Genomic DNA, 25,149 nt, shown 5'->3' with positions numbered 1-25,149 from the left:
GTCGCAGATGGTGGCAGCGAGATGCCTGAGTGGCTTCACTGGACCTGCATGATTGCCGAATATAAATGTGCTATAAAGGAACATATTATTCTGAGCTCTATTTAGAGTGGTTAGCATTACGCATATCTGCACGGGCTCTCATTTTCGTTTCATCACCAAATTTGGCGCACTGACTGACCGCCGCGCGGTTTTGTTTTTTTCGCTAACCGTATTTTAACCTACCTCTTCGTTTCGCAGTTAAGTACATCAAGGCGATGGTTCCCCTTCTGGAATGCCTACGCAACATCAACTGGCGTATGCAAAAATGGCACATGCGTCCCCTACCGTAAGTGATTTCATGATATAATTTGTAAGCTGTGCTTCTACGTTGCTGATAGTTTGAAGAACACTAAACAACGCAAAGATAATTTAAGCTCAATTCATTTTTTCGTCTCGACAGCATCTGACTGCTTTTTCTTGCCATTGTCTACTAGTCTAATCTGTCACTCCTCTTTTGGCGGCTGAAATCAGGAGCGTTCATGATGCTGCGTCATTTCGTATAGCTCCTTCGAAACGGGACTGCCCTCTCTGGCCAGCGTAGTGAGATACATAGCAGAACATGATTTCAGTCCTGGAGCGAAGACTTCCTTCCCATCGCCGTCAGTCTTCTTCCGCTGCTTTCTTCACATGGAAAAGTTTAACATTCGCGACGCGAGGAAAGAATTAGCATTTTTTCTCCGAATTATTCGGCTCCCACCAACAACAATGAGATATAAATGCTGGCTTCCTCTTTTCAATTAAGGCAGCCGTAACAATTAACTATTTGATATAATTCAGTAACCGTTCGCAACACAGGTTAAACCGCAAAGGATCTCAGATACTTCATTTCATCAGTGTATCTCTGTCGGAGCACTGCATATGAAAACGCCACTTGTATTGTGTAGACTGCACGCTTTCTTAGCTTGTGAGCTTGCGTAACAGGAAAACACTTCCGATGTAGTCAGGTGGGCAAAGGTACTGACATGTGTCGTGTACATGAAACGTCTGTGTGCATTCAGGTCACACAAACAAGAAATATTAGATACGCGCATATTTTTTAACGGGAAGTTGTTTATGAACGCATATTCTTTCCGTATCGTAAGATTGCATAGGAAGAATCAATACATACGGAGATTCTTTCTTAGCGCCTTGCAGTTTTCAGGTATGAATTTACAGAAATGCACCCCATTGGTTTTCTACAGCATTCTTAACTACGTACAATTACCGCACAGTGTAAAAGCATAAACGCAAAACTGGAGCAAAAGAAAAGATATTACAAAACATAAATTAAAGGCAGCTTGAATTTCATGCCGAACAAACATGCATGTTCTGCGTTCGCCTGCGGCTATCTAAAAAAAGTAGTGCAGTGTTGCATTCATTACCGACCCAATCCTAGAAGAATTTCGCAATGGCGCGTTATGTGCTGAATAGTGTAGTACAACCTCAAAAGCATTCATTTAGCGTATGCAGGCGCTGTCTGCAAAGGAGGAGCAAAAAAAAATTCGGAGGACGTCCACGAGTGTGTAATGTGAATTATTGAGCGTTAGTTGTGGTGTAAGAGCAAACAATATTTCGCAGAAATGTAGAGCATTGCCAGTTTTATTTCAATGTAAGGATGACGGTCATGTGTCAGTTAAAGTGAGGTGTTGAGTGGTGAATATCTTCGATTAAATTTTTGTTTCGTATGACGTGCTTGACGCACCACATTCTAGATGTGGTGACGCATCCCGGCGGGGTGGCGTGTTCCAGCATCAGGCATCCACCTGAAGCATGGGATACGACTTCTACGACAGTAGCGTCTTGATTAGGAGAGACGCGACCTTGTGAAACGGCCGTAGCAAGATAGTAAGGAACGGCATTTTTCGAATGTTGCGCTCCTTTCTTTACCAGCACTCAAATTACAATTTCGTTGGCGAGAACAGTGAGTGAGGGCTTAGCACAAATCCGCACTAACTTGTCAACGGAAGAATGCCGCTTCCAGTATTACAAGAAGCTGGCAGCCCAAAGCACGCAATTTCTCTTGCAGCGTGTTTCGAATCAACCTTCGAGCGGAAACTGGTTCCTCTAAACAGTGCCATCTGTTTCCATTCTCTCTGCTCCCTGCATCGACCGCGTCTCCACGTTGGCTCTTCTCTTCAGGAGACCTCCTCAACCAGCGGGCCCTTCATCATTGCCGCAACCGAAGATGCTTACTCATAACAAGACAAACAACGGGCCCTGCGAGTTCTTCGTAACGTGCGGCCCTTGTGCCTAGTTCCTTCATTCTGCAGCGAGAAGGCCCCTTTTCCGAATGGCGGTCTGATCAGGGTCATTTACGAGAACAGGCCGCTTGTGTTTCGCGTCTTCTTCTCGCTTACTCCCTCGTCATTTTGAACAGCTGAGCGGCATGTAGCGTCAACTGCTGGTTGGGCCGCTCGCGCCAAAACACACGCATACGTACACGGCGCACATTTTGCCCTAGCTCGGGGACGATGCAACTTCACGCACGACGAGAAAGGTCTATGCTGCGGCTGCCGCCGCCCAGGAATGCGCTACGAGATAACGCTCCAAACGCGAGCAAAAGGTATTATTAGAGTACGTGGACAGTAGCGAACAAAAGCACAGAGCAGCCCTCGAGAGCCCGTTTCATAGCGCTAGCACTAGCTTCCACTTAGCCGCTTAGCCGTTGACTCTGGGGTCCGTCTTTATGGGCACGTTGCGATGACGTCACAAGGCCACGTGACCTAACTGCTCATCTTACTACTAGGTTGCTTCTCTGGGGTTTTTAGTGTGCTAGCCCTGGAGCCACCACCCTCACCGATTTCGCCGATATTCGTTCGGTCCCTCTGCAAATTGAAGAGCCCAGCCACCCGCCTTGGGGATAAGTGAGCCACCTGAGTTACGTGATAATATTACAAACTGCGCCCCGGATCGTGAGAAAACTGCGCACCATGGGAGGCGGCAGTTCAATTCATGATTACTCGCGTCCTTGGCAAACAACATCGTCGATGACATGGCCCAGTTTCCTCATCCCATCTTCCTCACTAATAACATGCTGCACGTAATTCTTCGGTTTCTCAGCAGTCACTCGCATGATGCCTTGCCAAACCAGAGGCTCCACGTCTTAAAGCTTAAACGTCTTGTTTTGACTGGCGACGAAGACCTTGACATCGCTCCAAACAAGCTCCATCGGGTTCAGTTGGCAGTGGTAGGGTGGCAAGCGCACAACGAGACGGCCAGCAGCTTCCGCGATGCAGTCCACATGGTATCGGTCTCCACCTGTGTTCACGTTGTTGACAAGCTTCATGAGCTAGGCCTTCACCATGTCGCTACTCCACGCGACACGTATTCCGGGCAGCCAAGTCTGTATGTCCTTTGTTGAGGCTAGTCAACCGCCGCACTTTATCCTGCTTCACAGAATGATATGGCGCGTTGTCCATCATGTAACGCTGCCGGTTTCTTCGGGGACAACATTCGGCCCGCCTTCAACGTCTGCGTTGTGCACTGGTAAAACGTTCGCTCGCTCACCTGAGTGAGTTCTGCCGTCCTCTTTATGAGCGCATTCGTACCTGAACTGCCCCCGTTCTCGACGCGAAGCACTTCAAGAAGCCAACTGCGATGGCCTGCTTGGGAAAACAGCGCACTGTCGGTGTAGGGCACACTCTATGCTGGCGACCCAACCGACTCGGTCGGCACCATGTTGGAAAATGGCGACGCATCACTACCTCGCAGCAAGCCTCCGCAGAGCTATGTTCGTACGGGCTTTGTCTGTTAATTTCACCAGTGACTGAAGCACTCTATACCATCTTAATCTACCAGTCCAAATTATGTTTTCAATTGCTGTGCGTATTGTTTGATTAATAGTCCTTCACTGCTCAAATATTATAGGGACTATTTTTTGTGTTCCTGCAGCCCTGAGTGGACGAGAGGGCTCCGCCTTCCGTAGTGCTGCAAACGTCTTGTGAGACGAAGTATAGAACCGTTGCGAACATTTCATACAGGTATTATACATCCGCATATTTCGCATCCTATCACATACTCCGATTTGAAGCCATGTATTCATTCCGCCTTATTTGCCAATACAAGACTGCTGTTCGCACCCAGAATCACTATTTTCTTCAACTATTAAACCTTAACACGCAATCAATCTTTATCGTTCCGCATAGCCGTCCTCCTGAACGCTTTTAGTCGCGTTGGTGTGGACGCAAACACATAATCTGTACGCTCACTTTTCCCGAAATTATATCGTAATGCATCCGCTTTCTGTTAGCTTCCACACCATTGTTTCTGCTTTCAATTCTTCTCTTTAAATCCCCTGTGCCCATCTGTCTGATTCATATCCCTTTCCTCTTTCTTTATATTGTACAGCTAACGTCATTTCTTGCTTACATGCTGTAGTGGCTACGCCCTGCATCGCGTGCATTGTATTTTATTAGCCTCTTACTTTGTGAATCTCATGTATGCAACCCATACATTGCCACCTATATGCATACATTTCCTGTACAATGCTTGTTGCCGACTTGAGAGTTTTTTGTGCTCGTTTTTGAATGCCGCTGAACTGTATTCAAGGGGGCCGGGCTTCGTCAAGCTGCGCATGCTCAGCTTTTTTCCGTCGCCCCCTTTCTTCATCTCGGAGAGAAGATAAATTTGATTTGACTGGACTTACCTACAAGATGGCAATGCGAGCAGCAGTTGAAAAACGAAAGTGTGGGAAAAAATACTAATTAGTGGGTGAATATCAGAATCGATACAGAAGCGCGAGGTGCTTGGAAAATAATTTTTTCGTGCTTGCGCGGTGTGCCCAAATATCTGGGGCTGAAAGAAGGTCTTTATTTTTGCCATTTTGGGCATTAATCGTGCGTACGACAAGGTAAACAGGGAGTACCTATAGAGCTTAGACAATGTAGAATGTAAAGAAAGTGAGAGAATTAACAACTAAAAAAGATGCATCAAGTAACGAAGTTCGAATAGCTATCGAAAGAATAAGCAAATGGAGGTCTCTTCGAAGTTCAAAAGGCATTAAGATACAGTTCTTCTTTACCCTGCTATTCGTGACTTACATGACAAGATGTGAAAGGAAGCTACGAGGACGTAGGGTGTAGGGTCTATTATATTTTATAATGATGTGTTATGAAGCAGCGACTGCGGGGTTTAATGCACAGGAAATGTATATGGTACTTTTAGCTGAGAAGCAAAGAGTTCAACCGACCCTCGAGAATATTTGTGGAAACGAAGACGACGCTCTGCGCTGTAAGTTAAACTAAAATAAATGAGGCTTGATGATATTTTTAAGAGTAAAAATGAAAAAAACGTTCTTAATTCAAGGGTATGGAATACCCTGGGCAGGAGACTACAATGACATTGGAGTACAGATAATCGAAGGCAAGATGTCAGTGAAAAAAGCACGAAAAGCCTATTCGCGCGATAGGCAAGAGGAATGCCGCGAGAATAACACACAGAACATGGTTGAAGTGGGATACGTTTTAACTGCAGAGTGGTGTATAGAAACGACTAATGACGCCAGGTCTTTCTTTTAGCGATGCAGTATTGTGTCTAAGCACGGAAATACGAGCGGGGTTAAGCACAGAGTGGTAAGTAAATTAGCATGAGGTGATAACGGAAAAACCAATAACGAGGCAGTGAAAGGGGACATGAAATAGACATCAGCGATGCGGGCTAAGCACAAGTAAAATCTTGTACTAAGAATGCCTGCGAAAGACAGGCGTAAACTGATCGGCAGCTCAGGTAATCAGGTATTTGTACACAGGAAGGGTTTACTCGTAATGGAGTAACCAAACTAGAAACCTAACCAGTAGGTGCGCGGCATACTTCAATGGAAGAACAAGGAGCGTTAGAAAGAGGAAAAAAGAGGTAAACGGTAAAACCTGGGACACTTCGATAGGAAAGAAGCCGATTATGGACGTGTGTAGAAGGGGGAAGCTAGATCAGAAACGAATCTTCCTATAAAGAAAAAAAAGGCATGCCCTAGTATTTGAAGCTAGGTCTGGATGCCGCAAACGCGCATAAACAAGAAATATACCCAGGACGTATTCATCTAATGTAAGTAGAAAGTCTGAAGACAGAACTGAGCATAATCTGCCGAAATGCCGTATTATTTACCCTGCTGTCGATGCCGGCCCCATCACCTGGTCAGAGGCAATAGAGTTCCGGGGTAACGAAAGTAACGTGAGTGCGTCCATGGTTGAGGACCCGCTTCGTGGCCCTACACTTGCTTCTTCCCTGAAATCATGCTTCACGGCACAACCACTCACTCTGCATATGTGCTAAGTGTGATTCGGCAAATGCGGCTGTTTCGGAGGATAGCTCGCAGTTCGCGACAGATTAAGAACGTGATAACGTGGTTAAGTTTTGCCAGTGTATTTGCAGCGCAAAAAGTTTTATACTGCAAGACGAACGATGTTTTCCTCCAGGCCATTAATAACTCTGAATTATTGCTCGCACAATACTGTTCGAGCGTACATAGACGCACGCACCTCATGCGAGGTTGCAATGCGTAAAACTAAATAACTATGAAGATATAGATGGTTGCTGGTTTATTTTTCAGTCTAGAAAAAATATATATAGTTCCACGCTTGGGCACATAATCTCGACACGAGACGCGCTTACACGGCTTCTTATCTCTGGTGATATTTCCGTACTTAATGAATAATCGAAGAGGCCTCTAAAATTCGATCCAGCCATACCACTTGAGGTATGGAAACTGCGCAATACGAAAGCGTTCCCGGATTAGGCCGTCCAACTACCGCAGCGTGCATCGGTTTCTGTAAAGGGCGTGCGTCTTTTCCCCCCCCAAAAAATCAAATATAAATAGTTTAGCTTTGCTATCGAAGAAATATGAATGCAATATTTTCTAAACTTCCTTGACAGTCTGCGCACGCCCTTGGTGAAGAACAGAAAAGTATGAGATCATCATCATCATCAGCCTGACTACACCCACTGCAGGGCAAAGGCCTCTCCCATGTCTCTCTAATTAACCCTGTCCTTAGTCAGTTGCCACCACTGTATCCCCAACTTCTTAATCTCATCCTCCCACCTAACTTTCTGCCGTCCCCTGGTACGTGTGCTTTCTCTTGGAATCCACTCCGTTACCCTTAAGGACCAGCGGTTATCTTGCCTTCGCATTACATGTCCTGCCCAAGCCCATTTCTTCCTCTTGATTTCAACTAAGATGCCATTAACCCGCGTTTATTCCCTCACCCACTCCACCCTCTTCCGATCTCTTAACGTTACACCTATCATTTTCCTTTCCATAGCTCGCTGCGTTGTTCTTAACTTAAGCTGAACCCTCTTTGTTAGCCTCCACGTTTCTGCCCCATAGGTGAGTACCGGTAGGATAAAGCTGTTGTATACTTTTCTCCTCAGGGGTATTGGTAACCTACCATTCAAGATCTGAGAGAACCTGCCATATGCGCTCCACCACATTCTTATTCTTCTAGTTATTTCCCTCTCATGATCCGGAACTGCGGTCACTACCTGCCCTAAGTAGACATATTCTCTTACTATTTCCAGCCCCTCGCTACCAATTGCGAACTGCTGTTTTCTTGCTAGGCTGTTGAACATTACTTTGGTTTTCTGCATGTTAATTCTTAGCCCCACCGTTCTGCTCTGCCTGTCTAACTGATTGGTCAATGTTTGCAGTTATTGTCCTGACTGGCTTAGCAAGGCAATGTCCTCATCTATCGCAAATTACTCAGGTATTCTCCAAGTAAAGGGTGGTTCTTTTCTCTTCTTCTTTGTACGGAGAGGTTGTCCCTCCGTTCTTCTTTCTTCCGACGAAGTACTGAGCCAGTAGGATGAGACTTGCAGGAAAGACAGGGACTCTTGTCGAGTACTGGTATAGGGTTTATGCACACAGACGACTATTTACAAGGAGTATGTACATGACAGCATGATGTCTGACCAGCCGCCCCGTGGACCCACTCCACGGCTACTCGAGAGCACGGTCTGCGTGCCTGGCTCCGGTCGAGACCAAAATCTCTGTGTCGCGATGGCGGCAGAGCATCGCGCGCCCCCGCGCTCTCTCCCCACGCGAAAAGAAAAAAAGCAAGAAGTTGAATTATTCTTAAGCCGCGAGCAGGAGGAGCCTCGTCACTACATGTGTTTTTGCTCTCTCCCTAAAAGCCCCGGCCTTGGCGCCATACACAGCTTGCAAACGCGGCGACGAACGTCCTCCCGCAACAGGGACCGCGACACCCCCCTCGGGGCAGGTAAGATGCCGCTAACCGTTCCCAGATGAGGCTAGCAAATGGGCGCGCAGCCACCGGCCCTGTCAGAGAAGGGATGCCTCCGATAATCGCAAGCGCGCCCTCCGCGAGCCTAACCCTTTGAAGAAAGCTGCGAGGCGCGCATATGCTACCCTTCCCTCTCCCCACAACAGACCTGTGGGCGATCCGCACTCGGCCACGGAGGATGCTTTCTTCCCGCAGGCCGTGACCGGCCGGAAACGCGACCTTCAATTGATAGGAGAAACCTCTCGTTTACTTTGGGAAAAAAGAACACGGAAACGAGCTTCCAGTGAAACAGCGAACGCCGTCCAGACTAACGACCGCGATGCTTTCGCCGCGCCGCTCGTAGAGCGGCTTTTTCAGTCGTTATTACGGCGCCGATTAAAATGGAAAGAGGCGATCGAATGGCGCCAACCTTACACCTCCCTCCCAAGATTCAATAATCACTAAATAGATTCATTGAATTACACAGATAACGAGGAGGGACGCCAACGCCGCTTTCCGCAACACATTCCTACACAAGGAAATACAAAATTCCTATTACAAGGTAATACAAAAGAAATGACAAACATGGGCACATCAACAAGGCGACATGCAAACAGTGTCCAAACCCGTCCTAGGGTTACAGTTCTCACACCGCATTCCGCACACCGTTCGCACGCGCACAGCTGGCAGGTTGATGTCCCGGGATGCACACTGGTCTCAGTTCACACGGCACAGGGACGATGACACGTGCTTCAGCGTCACCCTGTTTATGCCCCTAGTGAACGCTCCGGATCTCGAGTCAGTCATTACTCCCAAGACCCATTTGGGAGACGCGAGAGTGCGTCTGCATTCGCGTGAATTTTACCACTGCGATGCTGGATCGTCACATTATAGCGCTGCAGCGCCAAAGCCCAGCGGGTAAGTTTCGCACCTCGGGGTACGCTCCTCGTGAGGTACGACAGCGGATTGTGGTCGGACACAACAGTTACCTGGGCACCGAACACCCACGTCTCGAACTTCTTTAATGCCCAAATGACCCCGAATGCTTCTCTTTCGATCGTGGCCCACCGCATCCGCGTCGGTGTAAAACGATGGCTTGCGAAGGCGATCGGCTGTTCCGAACCGTCATCGGCAGTTTGCGATAAGCAAGCACCTGCAGCCACAGCTGAGGCGTCCGTGTAGAGTACGTATGGCCTCTGTGGGTCAGGTGTACTCAGCGAAACGGCTGCACAGAGATCTCGCTTGAGTGCCTCGAAGGCGCTATCGGCTTCTGGTGACCACGGCAATTGGGTCGGTACACTTTTTCCCGTCAGCTGCGTTAGCGGGCGAGCTATCTCAGCGAACTTCGGAATGTAGCTACGGTAGTAGCCGCAGAGACCGAGCGCGCTCCTCAACTCTTTTTTCGTCTTAGGGACCTGGGGCCTCTCGATCGCTTCCAACTTCTGAGGGTCTGGGTCGTGCTTGCCCGAGCCTACAATATGTTCCAAGTACCGGATTGAAGCCTGAGCTAACTGACACTTGTCTACGTTAGCGCGCAATCCTGCGCTCTCCAAAGTAGTGAACACCCCATGCAGATGCTCCACGTGTTGCTCTAGCGATTGGCTGAAGACGGCTATATCATCTAAATACGCGCACGCGTACTCTTCATGAGGAGCCAACACGTTGTTCATATCCCTCTGAAAAGTGGCAGCTGCATTTTTCAGGCCGAAGGGCATGACCCTCCATGCGAACTGACCGCAATGCGACACGAAGGCTGTTACAAGTTGTGAGCCCTCGTCTAGGGGAACCTGCTAATAGCCTCGTTTTAGGTCGATGAGTGTAATGAACTTCGCGGCTCCTACACGCAAAATTAGCTCCTGTGGGCATCCCATTGGGTAGGCATCCGTCTCGGTTTCTGCATTGAGCGCCCGGTAATCGATGCACAGACGGATCGACCCATCTTTCTTAGGCGCGCATACGGTTGGATGCGCGTATGGACTCTCGCACGGGTATATGAGATTCAAGTCTAGCAGCTCCTTAATCTGCTTGGCTACTTCACCTTTCAGAGTCTCAGCGATTCGGTACCGGCGGCTGCGTTTCGGCTTGGCGCCCTCCACCAGCTTTATGTGATGCGCACCCACACGCGCTACGCCTGGTTTCGCTGCGAAGAGTGCTTTGTGCTGGTCGAATACAGCGCGTATTCTAGTAGCCGTCTCTACATCGAGATGTGCTGTCTTTTCCACCCCGAGGGCTAAGCATGACACTTCGTCCTCGTTCGCACGCGGGGTATATTCCACCTCCCCGAAATCACTGTCATCATGAAACATGATGCTCACTGATGCTACCCTGCTCACGTAAGGGCGTATCTTGTTAGCGTGAACCAATTTCTGGCGACCGTCGCGCATTTGCACGTAGTATGAGTGCTCGCGATACTTCCTTGTTACCGTACACGGTCCCCACCACTTTGGGTACAGTTTCCCTGAACGGCTCTCATCGAAGATCAGCACCGTATCGCCCTCTCTGAAATTCTTGATAGAGGAGTGCTTGTTGTACTGAGAAGCGTAGGCTTCTTGTTGCTTTGTGCTCGTCAGCTCTGCGGCATCGGCTGCGAGTTCAAGCTGCACCTTTAACTTTTTCAGATAATCAGCGGGCGAGTCTGCGAGGTCTGCCGGCAGCTCAATATCACCTGCCCAACTGTTCTTTAGTATCGCGAGTGGCCCAACCGGGTCCCTACCGTACAGCATCCGGAAAGGCGACACACCGGTCGTGTCATGGGGCACCTCTCCATATGCCCACAGTAAAAACGGGATGAATCTGTCCCAGTCCCTCGCGTTTCTTTCAATAACGTGAAACAGCATATTTTTGAAGACTCTGTTCCACCTTTCCACCGCCCCGTTACTTTCTGGGTGGTCAGGAGTAGAGAATCGTGGAGAACAACCCAATCTCGGGAGAAATTCTCTCGTCAAGGCGGCGGTGAAGTTAGTCCCGCAGTCGGAACATACCACCTCAGGAACGCCTGTGCGGCTGAAGATTGCTAATAGGGCCTCGCAGGTAGCTTTAGCGGACAAAGATCTCAAGCAAACTACTTCCGGCCAGCGTGTGCACAGGTCAATTACGCAGAGTGCATAGCGATGCCCTCTTGAAGAAGGTGGATCGAGCGGTCCGATCACGTCAACGTTCACCCTCTGAAATGGGACTTTCGGCCGCATGAGTGGTGCTATCGGCACTCGATCAGCTTCTCTCTTGTCCGAGCGGACCTGACAGCTGTGACAACTGCTGCAGTGGTCTCAAATGTCTGTCTCCATGCCTGGCCAGTGAAAAGAATACTTAATGCGCGCTTTAGTTTTGCGGCCACCAAGGTGGCCTCCCCAGTAAGATTCGTGGGCCAGACTAAGCACAGCTTTGCGGCGCGATTCCGGTAGTACCAATTGATGCACCCGCTCTCCTAGCACGTAGTCTTTGTGATAGAGAAGCCCATCAACCGTAAACATTCCCGCCTTGCCCCTTTTTGCACCTTGCCAGGCCTGACGCAAGGAATCGTCGTTCCGCTGTTCATCACGGAATTTCTGCGCGTCGCTGCTTTGTACCGGCTCAGCTTCGCGCGCCTCGCTCCGCACTTCTACCGCTTCTGACGGAGTTGCTGCGTTACCCGCGGTGTTTTCCGGCTCCACTCTCTCGGGCGTCTCCGGTCTATCCATTTCGCACCCCTTCAGCTTGTTTTGCTCCGTCACTGCCAGCACCCGGGCCTCGGTGTTGGCCTGGCATGCGTCAAGCAGTTGCTCCCATGTGTCACCCGATATTAAACAATCGGTGCACTTCAGCTTGTCTGTAAAAGCGCACATTACTTGTGTCTCTTCCACAACCTCCTTTATGGGTGATTTTTCGCCAATTAAAGCTAGAGGCAGCAGTGCTAGCTTAGCACTCACTTTCTCGCCAAACGCTGACACCAGCTCTATGCTGCCGTGTGGTGTTACGAGCTCCTCCCGCACGCTGCTTTCACGAATCACAGTGATATCGGCGCCGGTGTCGACAATAGCGTCAATTACCTTGCCGCTGCAGTCTAGTTTTACCTCCCTCAAGTTAGTACGCAGAGAGGAGGAGTCATCCAGGGCTACTCTCGCTGCTAGCCTGTCTCCATTCGCGGGCCCTACTGATTTGATTTTAGTCTCCTCGCGAAGAAGTGGGCAGTGCGCAGCATAATGGGTGGAGTCACCGCACCGAAAGCATTCGCCCCGTCGAGCTGACTTTTGAGCTGCCTTGACTAATTTGCCCTTTCGTGGCTCTTCTACTCGAGGCTTAACGCTCCCTTGTGCATTGAGCGGTTTGTTCAGCTCGCCTTTAGCCGCGCCCTTCTGTTCAGCTGGCTTAAGGCCGCTGCTCCTCCTTTGTGCGCTACCCTCCCCCGCAACCTCTTCGAAGGTCTGCAGAAGGCGAGCTAGCTCGTCAGCCTTAAACCATTTTTCGCCTTCTCGAAGCTTGACGTACTTATTGGCTTCTTCATTTAAGTCCGCCTTCAGCTGATCAGCAACGAGAAGCTCCAAAAGGTCTTCAAAAGACTTCACGCCGCGTGCGTCTACGTAAAAGTTCGCGTAGCTGCGCAGACGCGTCGTGAACGCTTTCCAAGTCTCGCTTGCACGTTTGGTAGCTGACTGGAACCGTCTTTGATATTCGGCCGCAGACAGCTTTAGCTCTTCCAGCACAATTTTCTTCAGCACCTCGTAATCACGGTGCTGAGCCGGCGTGAGTCGCGTTGATAGGTACTGCACCCTCTCCGCAACAAATGGCAAAACAATCTGTCCCCAAAACTCTCTCGGCACTCCGTACGCCTCCAGCGAGCTCTCTGTGGATTCGAACCAAATAGGTACTTCCGCACCAATGGGGAATTTCGGAATGGCACCTGCTAACAATTTGGTGTAATTCCTCAATGCCATCCGGCTGCCTTGCGGTTCTCCTTAGCTCGCATCGTCACGTGTGCGTCTTGCGGTGGGACCATGAAGTCGAGCGAGCTCAATTTTGAGTTCCAATGCTTTGCGCCTCTCCACCGCCATTTTCAGGTTATATTTCATTTCCCTCTCAGAGAGACGTGTGTGGGACCCATCACCGTTGCCCTCGCCACCCTCGCTATCGACCTCCGCGGTGTCAAGTCGGTCGAGGTCTAGCTCAGGAAACTCATCCGCACTGTCCTCCCCACCTGCGCTGTTTCTGCCTTCAGCGTTTCTAGACATTTTGTGAGGGTTCAAGTAGGCAAATCTCGTCTCCATATAAAACCACTGACTCGAGTAACCCTGCGTTCACCCGAACATAAACAAGAGGACTCACTTGGATCCACCGGTGTGAACGTTAGTCGGTCGGAAGTCGCTCGCCGCCAAGTTCGCCGCTTTTCCGCCGCGATGGTGCTGGCTGCCTTACGGTTGACTTCTCGCCTGTTGCCCGTGCGGCCTTCTTCTGACCGTGGCTGTGGGTTGACGTTCCTCGCCGATTCCGGTGACGACCTTTTCGCAGTTACCCTCAGCAGGTACACCGCCTTTGGTGTCCTACGCTTGGAGGTGCTTGCTATCGTCTTCCACTTGTTGTCTTCCGAGTCTCCTCCGATGCAGTTCTTCGTGCTGTCGACTGCGCCAGTAAAGGGTGGTTCTTTTCTATTCTTATTTGTACGGAGAGGTTGTCCCACCGTTCTTCTTTCTTCCGACGAAGTACTGAGCCAGTAGGATGAGACTTGCAGGAAAGACAGGGACTCTTGTCGAGTACTGGTATAGGGTTTATGTACACAGACGACTATTTACAAGGAGTATGTACATGACAGCATGATGTCTGACCAACCGCCCCGTGGACCCACTCCACGGCTACTCGAGAGCACGGTCTGCGTGCCTGGCTCCGGTCGAGACCAAAATCTCTGTGTCGCGATGGCGGCAGAGCATCGCGCACCCCCGCGCTCTATCCCCACGCGAAAAAAAAAAATCAAGAAGTTGAATTATTCTTAAGCCGCGAGCAGGAGGAGCCTCGTCACTACATGTGTTTTTGCTCTCTCCCTAAAAGCCCCGGCCTTGGCGCCATACACAGCTTGCAAACGCGGCGACGAACGCCCTCCTGCAACAGGGACCGCGACACCCCCCTCGGGGCAGGTAAGATGCCGCTAACCGTTCCCAGATGAGGCTAGCAAATGGGCGCGCAGCCACCGGCCCTGTCAGAGAAGGGATGCCTCCGATAATCGCAAGCGCGCCCTCCGCGAGCCTAACCCTTTGAAGAAAGCCGCGAGGCGCGCATATGCTGCCCTTCCCTCTCCCCACAACAGACCTGTGGGCGATCCGCACTCGGCCACGGAGGATGCTTTCTTCCCGCAGGCCGCGACCGGCCGGAAACGCGACCTTCAACTGATAGGAGAGACCTCTCGCTTACTTTGGGAAAAAAGAACACGGAAACGAGCTTCCAGTGAAACAGCGAACGCCGTCCAGACTAACGACCGCGATGCTTTCGCCGCGCCGCTCGTAGAGCGGCTTTTTCAGTCGTTATTACGGCGCCGGTTAAAATGGAAAGAGGCGATCGAATGGCGCCAACCTTGCACTCCATTAACTCTTACCCCCAACTGTTCGCATTCCAGTCCCCGGAATACCTCCTGTAAGCAGGCAGTGAAGAGTATTGGCGAGATCGTGTCTCCCTGCCTGACAGCTTTCCGTATTCGAATTTTATTGCTGACTTTATGGAGAACTATAGTAGCTGTGCAATCGTTATAAATATCTTCCAATATTTTCAGATAACACTATTCTACACCCTGATTCCGCAATGCCTGCATGACAGCTGAGGTTTCCACTAAGTCAAATGATTTCTCGTAAGCAATGAATGCTATATATAAGGGTTGGTTATATTCTGCGCATTTCTCTATCACCTGATTGATAGTGTGAATATGGTCTACTGTCGAGTATCCTTTACGAAAGCCTGCCTGATCATTTGGCTGTCTAAAGTCCAAGGTTGTCCTGACTCTATTATCGATTACCTTAGTAAATACCTTGCAGGCAACGTACAATAAGTTGATCGGTCTGTAATTCTTCAAGTCCTTGACGTCTCCTTTCTTATGAATTAAAATAATGTTAGCGTTCTTCCAAGCTTCTGGTACTCTCGATGCATTGCGTATACAGGGTGGCTAGTTTTTGTAGCACAATCTCTCCTCCGTACTTCAACAAATCTGCTGTTACCTGATCCTCACCAGCTGCTTTCCCTCTTTGCACAACTCCTAAGGCTTTCTTTACTTCCTCCTTCGTTACTGGCAGGATGTCCCATTGATGTGCTCGACTGCCTCCCTCAGTAACTTGATGATTACATTCGCTACTGCATAGATTTGTGTAGACCTCTTCGGCTAATTCAACTATCTTATCCATATTGCTGATGGCATTGCCCTGTTTGTCTTTTAGCGCATACATCTGGTTTTTACCTATGCCCAATTTTACCTCACTGATTTTAGGCTACCTCCATTCCTTAGAGCATGCTCGATTTTCTCCATGTTAAACTTTCTTATGTCGGCTACCTTGCGCTTATTTATTAACTTCGATAGCTCTGCTAGTTCTATCCTGTCTGTGGAGTTAGACGTACTGATGCTTTGGCGTTTGTTAATCAGATCTTTAGTCTCCTGAGATAGCTTGCTGGTATCCTGTCGAACCATCCTACCACCTACTTCTGCGGCGCATTCTGTAACGATAGCTGTAAGATTATCATTCATTGTTTCAACACTACGGTCGTCTTCTTCAGTTAAAGCGGAAAATCTGTTTTGCAGCGACATTCCGAATTCCTCTACCTTCCCTCTTAATGCTAACTCGTTAATAGCCTTTCGCTTCACAAGTTTCCTCCGTTCCCTCTTCAAATCTAAGCTAACACGAGACCATACCATTCTGTGGTCGCTACAACGGACCTTACCGAGGACCTCCACATCCTCTACGATGCCAGGGTGTGCACACGGTATGAAGTCTATTTCATTTTTAGTCTCTCCATTGGGGCTCTTCCACGTCCTCTTACTGTTTGCTCGTTTGCGGAAGAAGATATTCATAATCCGTACATTATTTCTATCTGCGAACTCTACTAATAACTCTCCCCTACTGTCGAATCAAATATGAATGCAATATTCTGCAAATTTCATTCATCGTCTGTGCACGACCTTTGTAAAGAACAGTAAAGTATTGGAACAGCATCTGTAATTCTGCCATGCGGGACTCCTTTCGAACTTTAGGTTTGCCCAAGCGCTTTCGCGTCTCCACTCATGCTTTCCTATTGAATCGAACATTAAATGTTGGTGTCCACGGCAAACACTTTGGTTACTTTGCCTCCAACCAGGGACCGAGCCCGGGTCTCGCAACGTCTATACTGAACGTTCCTATTTTGCCCCTTGTTCGGGAGCTAGAAAACGCGCGTTCTTGTTTACCAGACGATACCACTTCATGGCCTTGTCGACATGATACGTGTAGAAAACAGTCGACGTTCCAGGATGCACTGAATGCATGATTTTCTCGGTTATTTACTCTCAGTCGGATCCCCTCGCCTTTTTATATATGTTTCATTTGCACTGCAGAGAAATCCGGCCTACGAAAAGTTCGTCCTTTTAATTTTATAGCATATAATTTGTCCATTCTTCATGTAGAAACGATTCGAATTCTTGGTCTTGTCTGCACATGCGGGGCCGGCACCCTATGCCTGAGAACTACCGCATCCGATAACGCTACCCTTGATGGATCGCAACATAGCAATACAGCAATACGGCGCCGGACTGGCTTCCACCGCGCTTTGCTCAATCTATGCTACAGCGAAGGGCAGTATTCCAGGCACAATTATATCGCTTCACCTGCCTACAGTGGCATTCCCGTAAAGGTATTCGTGAATCTAGGCGTGCCATATCTTCTCTCTGCAATTAATTATATAAATTAAATATTATAAAAAGTAACCAGAGCTCGTAACCAGATCGTTCGGCTACATAATACAAGATCACATCTTCTCTTGCGCACTGTCAGTTTACTAGAATTTGCTGCTCTGTTGAAACTCCTATATCAAAACCGCCCCTAACTCAAGTGTGCATACTTTATACAGATGCATCCCACAAAGCACAGCGGGGGTTACTGGCCTCGGCAACCGCTGTGACCCTCAGACTAACCTTCGCCTGACGTACACCTCGCATACTTGCACTTCTTTGGTGCTGGAATTTGAAGTACTTTACAGTGCCATTGCTTTCCTTCTGGTTATCCCCACATTTATTGTAGTTCCCCTGTACACAGATTTTTCCAGACACCCTTAAACAGCTTAAGTCTGTTTCCCCTACTGTCCAAAATAGACAATGCATTCACCATCTATGCTCAGAGCACCTCTATCCATAGCACGTACTGATTTACACTCTTCAAACCCGCCAATATTCGCCTGGATAAGCTGACACACCTTGACGCATCAGATGACCCAGCACGTTACCCTCTTTCCCAGACCCGTTCCTGCCTAAAGTGTCCGAATCCAAGTCCTGCGCCAGTGAACAGGTGCACTAATTCCTCAGTGTTCGCACGCTCTCTCGCTCAGACTTCTTCGGTAGGAGAAGGTGTTCGAGCGTCAGATTCAGGTAGGGGCAGCTCTAACCCCATATATGTGTATTATCAGGGCGCGAACAAAACCGCGAACGGCTGACAAGTGCCCCCACTGTGGCGTCTCAACGGACGCATGTGACGTGCGACATCTTTTGTGGACGTGCCCAGTGGCGGCTATGATAAGTGGACAGAACACAGTCCCTACATTCTAGAACTCGTCTACACTCCTAACTTTTTCCTACAGCCCAATTTCCTTTCCAGACCTTACATATTGTTACGGCAATAAACGTTTATTCTCGTAACATCCTTAAGCGCACTTGTGGACTAAAACCAGAGTGCCTAGACAGTGTTTAAAATGCTGTTGAATAAAAAACTCGCGCGAATCTGCAGCTATATCAAGCTTGTCCAGATGCAGATCAGTTATTAAAAACCGAACAAGATAGCACATTCTCGTCGGCAGAAGAAAACGGCACGCTTAGTATAATTCATGTACAGCTCTCAGATATTAATGAAATCTTCAGTAAGACTAAAAGCTTGGCAGCACTGTAACACACCGCTAGGAGTATAAAGGATTGGCATACTGGGATCACTCCATTAGCATAATTCAACAGATTCATAAGTTTCTCGGGATATCAATCAAAAATCAAGAAATCCTTGGATTGTTTCAGTCACTGTCGTAGCTTGCAAATATGAAATTGTGAGGGCGAGACAAGATTACCTTGGAGCGACTGCTTAAACAGTGAATGACTAGGACGTCGTTAAATACCCAATAATAACTACCGTTATCATCGTCTGGTGTAAAGCAACATAGCGCCATGTAAAGTAGCCTGCGGCGCGACGTGACAGCTCCTATGACAGAATTGTGTCTGCAGAAAAAAGCAGCTACTTCCGTTTTGATCCAAATAAAACCACGCAGAAAAACGTATGGTGGCTAATACATATGCAGTGCTCAGCTGGATATAGTCCCCTACATCAACTTGTAGGGAAGTTTCTGCAACTGTAGCTAAGTACTTCTTGTTACTTGCTTATTGTGGCGCCAGCTTGAGGAATCAATCTTTTAAGTGGGAGGAGCAAATGCCCACTCCAAGTACAGATCTGTGCCCAATTATGCTGCACAGTAAGCTTATACCAGAGAAAAATTCTTGCTGCCAAGAAGCGAAATATGGACACCCGGCTCAGAAAGCGCTGTAAATGTGAGACCAGCCGAGGTCGCCTCTTGCTTTCTTTATGAACGTTGCTGCATCTAATCAGATTGAATGCCTCAAATGCTTTACGTTTCATGCCATTACCTTGTGCGCCTTGGTCCATCTCGCTAATTGTTCTCTTTCTGTGAGCAGCACACTTTTTCTCCAAATAAGTTTTCCGCGGCTACAGTCATTCAACAACCAGCAATATTTTTTCGCAAATACGAGCGGTCCACACAGGGCGAGTCTATAGCTGTATGTAAATGAAGAATACACGCACTCTCTAATTTGCATATTTTGTTTCCTTTGTTTTTCAGCAACTGAAACTACAACAGAAAATCCGGAATGCCGTGGGCAGAAGATTTCCGTAAATGACGAGGTAATATCTACACTACGGTGAATTTCTTTCTTTTATTGCGAAAGCAACACTAGTTGCACTTCCAGCGCATCGCGTAGCGAGGCTGGTAGCTACCATATTTGCATATTAGATTGGATTGCAGTGGATTGGACTGGATTGAAATGGATTGGGTTGGATTGGATTGTATAACGGATGCATCACCACAAGTCCAACCACAAGCACCACCACCAGCTACACTAACAGCTGAACCATGGCGTAGCTACGGATATTGCTTTCACAATTACCGGGCTTAACCAAGCTAAGCCACAGCCATTTTTCACAACTTCAACGACTTATTTGAGCAGTACCTTCGCTGAGATTTCGAGAGCGATGATGACATTGACTTGCTTTTATTGGCACAGCGTACATTTGGGAAAAGTGGCATTGCTAATGGAGGCTTTCAAAACAGCACAGTAGTTATTGGTCAGCAGTGCAATGAGATGCGCCGCGTCTGTTTCTAAACAAAGGTGCGGATGAAAAAAAACATGAAGTAACCAATTTATGATATAGATTGCGTTTGAAGTATAGTGTACCCCTCGCAGGTACCTGAATGCAGCTAGTATGCGCTCAAGTGAATGCTGGAAGACTTTCTTTCCAACGCTGACGTAGAATCACTGAAATAGTAATGGGTTCGTTGTTCAGCCAAGTCATCATGCTTGGTTACAACTCAATTCACTTTTCTCAGTGCTTTACTAGAGCGCAAATGATGAGTGGAAAAGCGCGCCAATGGCGGCGGATGGATGCGCAGCCGCTCATTCCATTCTGCGAAAATGTCTCAGTGCGATGGATGCGCAGCCGCTCATTCCATTCTGCGAAAATGTCTCAGTGCGATGGATGCGCAGCCGCTCATTCCATTCTGCGAAAATGTCTCAGTCTCAAAACGTTTTACGAAATAGCGCGTCTTTGATAAAACAAACAGCGCTAATATTCGACGGTCAGACGTCGACTCAAATGAAGGGCGAAAGACTCTCTGAGAACAAAGCTCCTCAACCGTCTAGAGTGTTTGAATGGTCATTTGAGGTGAAGTGGCTAAAGATTTACTTTAAGACGGCTGTTGTAGCCGTATTAATCATCCCACTCCATGAGCGCTTGCGAACTCTACATTCAGCTCCTGCTCCTCCATCCCTCGCGCCGAAGAAGTGTGAGAAACTCAACAGAATTGTGATCGTTGCATGATTTTTGGTTTCCGAGATTTGATGTGGTGTGCCCTTCTTGTTTTGCCTCGCAAAAAGTTACTCTTGCGACAAACCATATGACACTCCTCAAAGTACCGAACCATGCCACACTGCATTTAGGCTTGATATCGAGACCGGCAAATTTGGACAGGAGTCAGCTACTTTTGTCCACATTAGTACGCACATGGCCCTCATTCTGAATCACGCTTCCCCGCAGAACGATATCACACTGTAGCATGTCACCGATGTATCAGCACCTGGCGAGCGTCACCACATTTCCATGGTCAGTTGTACGGGAAAGCGCGGAGCCCGTATATATAAAGAAACTTTATCCTCTCATTGCTGATACGGAGGGCTGATCGAACACAAATTTCCAGCTTGTGCAATTCTAGGGCCTTGGCAGCGACGCGCAGTTTATCACGTATCGTTTTTTGCATGCCTGCAGAGGAATCCCGGCCACCATTTTACCGTCTTTTCTTAAGTTAGTATTGAAATTTCCATGTGCCGGTGTTTTGAAAGGCCGTACGATATATTGGCGGTTCTAGGGAAGCTGTCCACCCCTGCTACTGCTTAAAACAGTGCTCCAGGCTGTAAAAGTGTCACTTGCCGAAAGTGGCTGAAGGGCTAAGCGTGCCGCCGAGCGACGGTTGCTTGTTGCGTGGTGGCAGCGTGCGCTCAGAAACATCGCAGTATTGGCTTCGAACACTGGTGAGGGCGAAAGCTGTGAAACGGCAACGAGCAGAATCGCTTTTTTTTTAACTAAAAGCTACAACCTATGTTAAAACAAGCCATGCAAATATAATAGATAAAGGTTATTTATTATATTAATTCACTCAGTTTACGCGATGCATCCATTTTCTTACACACACGACCACAGCATTACAAAATAAAAACAACTACCTTAATACATGGAAAAGCCCACTCTCAAATACATCCGTCGAGCTTCGATAAAAACAGGGTATGAGTTTGAAACGTTCAGCAAACATCATTCAAAACACTTTAAATCCTCTGGTTAGTGCAGTTTCCGTTGACAATGCCGTATATGCACAGCTATATGTTGCACAAACGCCATCGGGTTTGCTCGGAAGGAATTTTTTTTAGCGTTCTCTGAAGCACCTTTAATGGCCCCTATTTCTTTTCTTTGCAGATAACGCTGGCTGTTGGTTGTCAAGTTCAGTGCAATAATGGCACAATTATAAACAGGCCGAATGGAACAGTATGCTTGGTAAGCTGCGTGGTATGCTCATATTTCTGCAGTCTGCAACAAGGCATCGAGGACATTACGTTTCATACGCCGGAACCTTCGGAACTCACCTAGCTCCGTTCGAAAACTTGCATATTTTACATTTGTTCGCCCACAGCTGGAATTTATCTCACCTATATGGTCTCCCCATCAAAAATATCTCATAGATATGCTCGAGTCCATTCAAAGCAGAGCTGCCCGGTACATTTTTAGCAATTATAGTCCCCTCGCAAGTGTATCCCAGCTTAAAAACCTTAATGACATACAGATACTTGAAATTCGTCGCTCCATTTCACTTCTGTGTTTATTCCATAAATATGTTCACACCCGTCCTTCGTTGTTGCCTCTGGCATCACCTTTCCGCTCTTCACAACGCTTACACAATCAACTCAGCTTCAACCGGATATATGGGAAGACCCTGTCGTTTAATTCCTCTGCATTACCTAGAGCAATAAAACTCTGCAATGATCTTCCTGACAACATAATCTCTTTCATTGATCCTGGTGAGTTTAAAAAACATCTATGTATACATTTATTGCCATAGTGATGTTCGAAATGTACGACAGTTTCATTTGTTCTTAACGTTGTTTTCCCATTTACCACTTCTGTTGCCCCTGGTTGCTTTTTTTTCTCATGTTCGTGTCTCGCTTTTTTTTTCCCCTCTATTTTCGTGTCTGATGTTATTTTAACTCCGTTTTGTATAAATTTCGTGTTCCTTTCTTGTATTTGACTTGTACCGCGTTCTTGTACCGATATTACGGTTTTTTCCATCTGTATATACCTTTTTTTCGATTTGCCCCCCTCACCCAATGCTCTTCGGGGCCTGTGAGGTACTAATAAATAATAATAATAATAATAAAGAGCATTCACTTTTACAGGCCTCATAAGTAAGGAATGAGCAAAATGGTGTCAGGTGTATCGAGCTTAACGTGCCGATGGTGCACAGGTGTGAAGGAAGCTGTAGCGCCAGCTTGCGAATTAATACCAACTGCCCAGGTCCTTCAATGTGCACTGAAATTACTCTGCACACTGACGTTTTTTTTTATTTCGCCTCCATTGAAATGCGGCAATCACGGGCGCTGTTGGATCCTGTGGCTTCGGAATCCATAGCCGAATGCCAAAACTTGCACATCCAGCTTACAGGCACATCACCTTTAATTGTGAGATAACTCCGGGTTATTGTAAGCTATTCTTACGAACATATTCATGGGAATGGTCAAATCTTCTCATGCGTATCAAAATACTCCTTTTAAATTTTGCCCTGCGCTCAAAACGGGTAGTATTAAAGGCCGCCGCAAAAAAGCGATGGGTTGCATTTTTGACTATAATTAGCAGAAAGATACAAGCGTTCAGGGGCGATTTGCGGATATAGTGAAAACTCGATTTAGCGAAGTGAAGAGCAGCCACAAATTATTTCGCTAAAGGGAACTTCTTAAAATCGAGGAAGGCATTTTTCCGAGACTATAATTTTTCCGATACACGCCTCTTACGTGTCGGGAACTCTTCCTGGTACCCAGATGCCAACCATATGCTTGCCGTACGCTACTCTTACGGTTCCAGAAGCAATTTTTCAAGTACATGCACGTATAGTTCACATACGATAGTCGAAAAAGCCAATTGGTAATGGACATATCGTCCAAATTAGGGAGCGGGATATCACCCTAAGCGGTTCTAGCAACTTTTCAGTAAATTTTGATGCCTTCATTTCGTTGATGCTTTCATGATTTCTGTCACTTAAGACCAGCAGTCTCCTAGGACAGGCTATACCAAAAGTAGAGTTTCCTTGACCGATGTTTTTTATCCAAGTCACACTGCGAATAAAGAGAGCTAAGAGAGCACTTTCTTACCTTATCCTCCTCAGTATAGGCTTGTCCAGGACTGCGATTTAAAAAAAATACACAATGGGCAAAATTACCCACGCTTTGAAATGTAAACGCTGTAAATGCTGGACTGATTCAGAAATACTCTTTTTATCTACCAAAGTGCTACATATTTAGGCCTGGAGATGCTGGCTGAGCTACGCACTGTCCACCCTTAGAAGAATTTTATACCATTACCATTGGCATCTGCGCACTGCAAATTGTCAGTCTTTCGAGAGATTAGGGGACAGCGATAAAACTGATTCGAAATTTCATCCTTCTGTCTGAATAATCAGCGCGCAACCGTATTGGTTTCCAATTCCAGATGTATATATATGCCAGTCGTTATTCGTTAATGAATAACTCCTAATCCGACCAGCAATAGAATAAAAAAGATTACTCTCGCAGATATATAATTAACTGTTAAATTAAACTATAACGTGAGGGTATTCCATGGCTCGCTGTTAATGCTGTTAATCGAGACATTCTTGCGGTGATCGGTTAGGGCGCAACCTATAAAACGGAGAAGAGGCAGCCGATGATATTTCAAGGTAACAGACTCGAATGAAATTAACGCGTTGCCGGAGTAGGCAAGAACAGAGTCGGGCTGGTGAGGTTAACACATTTGCTTGATTAGTCTGTACCTGCCTAATACATGGTCGGGAATGCCTGCAGGCTTTTTGATAGTTTAGGAAAAATTTTTCCGCGAAATTCGGGGCCAAGATCGCAGTTGCAGCACTAACATTCATCAAAACAAGGTTTTTTTTTAAACAGAATGAGCGAAAAGTCGCTATTCCGACCAACTCTTCTTGCACATAACTTTCTGTACAAATTTTATCGGTATTTTAGAATCTCAAAAACATAGCGCCTGATATGATCTCTACCGGAATCACCCTCGCCCACAGCAAGTAATCGCCCGCACCGCATGCTCATACGATCGAATTGGGCGTCTACATGCTTTGTCGTTCAGTCCACTTTTATTTTCGTCTTATCGGTGCCTCATAATTCACCGCTCGCACCTCATGACGCTGCACTCGTGTAAAGCAGTTGGCACAACCGAAGTGAATGTCACAATGCTGCACACGAGAGCTACATGCAGCTTGCTCCTTTTTGAACACTTCTTCCCTCCTTGTATCTTACTACTGTATACAAGCTGCAGCGTAGCTGTGTAGCCTGTATCCTGGTAGGTGCACCATATTTTATGCAAATGAGCAGCGCACCAAACAAAACGAGAGGGGGCATTCGCCTGTTCGCAGCGCAGCTAATTTGCCAAAGCGCTACTGCATGTATTTCACTACAGTTACGCCTTATCGCCTTATGTAAATGTACACTTAATGTCCTTAGTTGAGCGTTCCTGCCTGTCTCTTGTGATATATGTCCTCTAACACTTACTCCTTTTCATTTCTTCAGTTCGAATACAAACTGCTAAGCCACGGATGGTTCCAATCATTGGAATCATATGGACTGGGCCGGTGCAAGAACGGTGTGTGCGTTTCTGGAGAGCATCCGTATGTCATCACTGTATATGCAAAGCCCAAG

The 25,149-nt window shown here is 47.4% G+C and overlaps 1 long non-coding RNA gene across 1 annotated transcript; it reads left to right on the top strand.

The window, feature by feature from the left end:
* Positions 1–272: 272 nt before the first annotated feature.
* Positions 273–25,149, top strand: LOC149361199 (uncharacterized). The gene is made up of 4 exons (XR_016288381.1): positions 273–325; positions 19,254–19,315; positions 21,656–21,733; positions 25,021–25,149. It is a non-coding gene; the product is annotated as an uncharacterized LOC149361199 (long non-coding RNA).

The sequence above is a fragment of the Amblyomma mixtum genome, chromosome 2 (assembly GCF_055824585.1).
Source record: "Amblyomma mixtum isolate Tamu chromosome 2, ASM5582458v1, whole genome shotgun sequence".
Lineage (NCBI taxonomy): Eukaryota > Metazoa > Arthropoda > Arachnida > Ixodida > Ixodidae > Amblyomma > Amblyomma mixtum.
This window is presented reverse-complemented; position numbering and strand designations above follow the sequence as displayed.